The 3,712-nt window shown below is 42.8% G+C and overlaps 1 non-coding gene across 1 annotated transcript; it reads left to right on the forward strand.

Annotated features, from left to right (window-relative positions):
* On the forward strand, positions 1 to 104 carry LOC136630968 (U6 spliceosomal RNA). The gene has a single exon (XR_010792971.1). It is a non-coding gene; the product is annotated as a U6 spliceosomal RNA (small nuclear RNA).
* Positions 105 to 3,712: the final 3,608 nt, after the last annotated feature.

Genomic DNA, 3,712 nt, shown 5'->3' on the forward strand with positions numbered 1-3,712 from the left:
AAGCTGTTCTGTCCTTGCTTGCTAGAATTGGAATGAACATAGAAGATTAGCATGGCCCTGCCCAAGGAGGACACGCAAATTAGTTCCAGATATTCTTCAGTTCTGGAGACTTCACTAACAGAAGGACAGTGATAAAATACGAGTCCAAAGATGGGCTACAAAAATGGTGGAAGGTCTCAAGAACAAATCAGGAAAGATTTAAATGGTAACTATACGTTTAGCTCGCCATTAACATGTCCTAGCGACATGTCAAAAGTACTGATCTACATCTTAGCTCCATGACTATTTTTGATATTTGGAATGGTAGCCGCCTCACCAACCCATCTCAAAATTAAAATCTTACTGCCAGATAAATCACTTAATTTTATCTAGACCCTTGTAATTTTAAACAACTTCCTGTAATAGATAAAGAGCCCCTCTCTGGTTCGAGGCCTATCTATCCTTTACTGCTCTACCAAAGAAAAGTATAAAAAGGCTTACTGTTCAAACAAACCTCAGAGAAACCGCGGTTCATTAGGGAATGGGAAAGGAAACTAAAGAAAGAAGAAGGTCAGATGGTCTTTAATAACTCACATGGCTTCTCCAGGTATGTCCAAATTCAGAAAAATTCTTTCAAAATTCTCACCAGGTGGTACAAAACACGTGACTCTTTATATAAGGCTCTCTATTACAGATCTGGTAGCGATGTCCAGCTATTAAACCCTTTTGGAAACAAGTCACTGATCAAATAAATAAAATATGCAAATCCACGCATGACTGATCCAGAGGAGGTCCTATTATGGAAACCCTCTCCACAATTTTCTCCATCTAAGAAACACCTCCCGCCATTACTGCTGACAGCTGCTAAACTAACTATCCCTCTCCTATGGAGAGAAAAAAAATGATTCCCATCTTGGACCAATGGAGCGATAGACTTTCATAAATATTTAGGTTTGAGGAGTTGTCGGCTTGGGAGACAGGGAATAGAGAGAAAAGTTTTTTTGCGATCTGGAAACCATGGATTCACTACTCTGAATCATCCTAGCAATGATCACAGCTCCCCACCCTATATTCTAATTATTGGTTAGCCTCAATGGTACTTTTTCCTTTTCTCTTAGCATTAAAAATTGTCACCTCGTTGATGCTCTTGTTTTTGTTAACTGTTCTACTCAGTTATCTACCTGTTGCGTCCTTACCGGACGTGCGGCCTACATAAACAAGAGGCTAAGCACTACGGTGCATAAAATAACAAATAAGCATGACCGTGCAACATAAATACAAAACTAAGGGAAATCCTTTCCCTGCAAACCCCTACCCTGGGAGGGAGCCCTGCCTACTCGACGGGCAGATTTGCTTCCAACAGGTGCGGACCCACAACTTGTACCTAGGTCACTAATAATTCCCAACAGGGAGCCCTAATACAAAAGGGAACAGAAACCAGTAACCAGCAGTGGTACTTAGCTGTAGCAGCAACTGCAGCAAGGTAGAGGCGCTCCAGGGACAGGCTGTGCTCCTCAGCAGCAATCCAGCCAGCAACTGAACATTGACCACCACTGAGGTCAATACTAGCATAGCTTATATAGGAGCGGGGCCACTCAGAAACAGGTGAGGACTGACATCACTCATCCAACCACACCGCTCAGCTCCAGGAAAGGTAGAGACACTGCTAAACCCTGGTCCGGCCTGAAAACAAGGTGAAGACTTCAGAACGGCTGCAACACTATCTCTCTTTTGCGGCACTGATCTGTGGGGGTCCCACTGCTGAATGAAGGGGCTACAGCGCCCACCTCTTGGCTATCTTCGCTGGTTTTGCTCTGCTTGTAGCAGCTGAAGATGGCCTCATGGAGCAGTTCTATGCAGGCTGTCTTAAATTGGTCCTCCACTGATCAATACTTTTGATATGTCTCTTTGACATGTCAAAAGTTAGCTAATGTGTAGTTACTATTTAAAGAACTTAATTGGCATAACCTGGTGGAAAGAAGAGAAAAATACCTTTCAAAAAGAATGGAATTGCTCCGCAACATGCAGTGGAATTTACTACATGGACGCAAAACGGGACAAAAACACGCCGATGTCTTTAAGCCAATAAAGGTATAAACAAGGGTGAGGAAGGAAGGGTATTTATTAGGAGGCTAAACGCTAGAACAAGGGGCGCAACCTGAAATTAATGAGTAAAATTTGCAACAAACCCAAAGTAAATTTGCAATCAATCTACAGCAGTGTTCCCCAACTCCAGTCCTCAGGGCCCGCCAACAGGTCATGTTTTCAGGATTTCCTCAGTGTTGCACAGGTGATGTAATTATTATCGGTGCATCAGACATTGCCACAGGTGTTCTTACCATAGGATATCCTGAAAACATGACCTGTTGGTGGTCCCTAAGGACTGGAGTTGGGGACCCCTGATCTACAGCATGTAATTTCCAACTGCATTGAGGCGAACTTTATCTCTCCTCAGGAACTCGCTCAACTCGCCTTCAAGCTACCTTCGGTTTAATGAACATCCCACCTCTTTGTTGAGTATCACTCGTGCCTTATTCAAGCATCCATGGACCTCACAGCTCTCCAAACATTTCATGCCTTCACATTGGCCCACACTACAATCATGCCGGGGAAAGTAGCCCACATATGTAACTTTTCCATTTTAATATCTCTGGCAATTTCTCATGAAGGGCACATGGTCAGGTTGTTACCCCTGGCATACATGACCAATGTAGCTGCCTATCAAGGGCGATGTGCATTTCAGGTAACAGACCTCACAAAGCATTCCTCTCATCCCAATCCACATCACCATAGTCAACTTCCTATCTATACCTATCTGACGACTGTCCGCTTTGATGGTCCTCCAATAAACATATGAGTGGCCGATGACCCAAACTAGGCATCTTCTGGGATCTATGAAAAACAGAATAACCACTCCACCCCCCATGATATACTACAATTGTAGCAAGGTTTAACCATGAGACCCTTTCCTCCCCTTCATTATTACTATTTTTTTAATTGTGTTAAATGCATAACCAGTAATGAAGTAACATCAAACCATAACCCTTCTGGGCTCTACACCATTCCAGCCCTTACTATATAGAAGATTAGGTCTAATAAAAATGTAATGTCTCTCTGATTCTCAGTGTTCAATGTTCTTGATCTTTTTAGAGCCCATGCTTCATCCGACTACTTCCATAGCTACCCCGATCCTGAACAAGTGCAAACTTAACTCTTTACTAACTAAACAGTTAGCAGCCAAGCACCTGTGAAAAATTGTCACAAAATGAAACTGCGAGAGAAAAGGACGATCTTCATGACCGTGTAATGGCAACGGACAATCTGGTCATACCCTGAAGAACGCCCGCAAACAAGTCATTGGACACACTGCAAAACCCAGCAATTTGTGTAACTCAGCCCATCTTCCAGAGTCCTCTTAGTCTGTCTTTGACTTCTGTAGGTGGTATTGAACCACCCTCTGAAGAACCTGAACATTCTCTATTAACAAACCTCCACCTTCTGTTTGTTTTTTGACACATTTCAGTTTTTGGAGTAATGAAAACAAAGATCTGGTACCGTGTTAGCCAGTAGAGCAAAATGTGATTGTTCCCAGCAAGAGAAACCACGTATGTCTTGTAGATATGATACCTTTTAATGGCTAACAAAAATACATGATGTAATAGCAAGCTTGCGAACCAACGCAGGGTTCTTCTTCGTGTGAGATATCTATAGCACAGATAAGACCCCCATCAAC

This window comes from Eleutherodactylus coqui, chromosome 5, assembly GCF_035609145.1.
Source record: "Eleutherodactylus coqui strain aEleCoq1 chromosome 5, aEleCoq1.hap1, whole genome shotgun sequence".
Classification (NCBI taxonomy): Eukaryota; Metazoa; Chordata; class Amphibia; order Anura; family Eleutherodactylidae; genus Eleutherodactylus; species Eleutherodactylus coqui.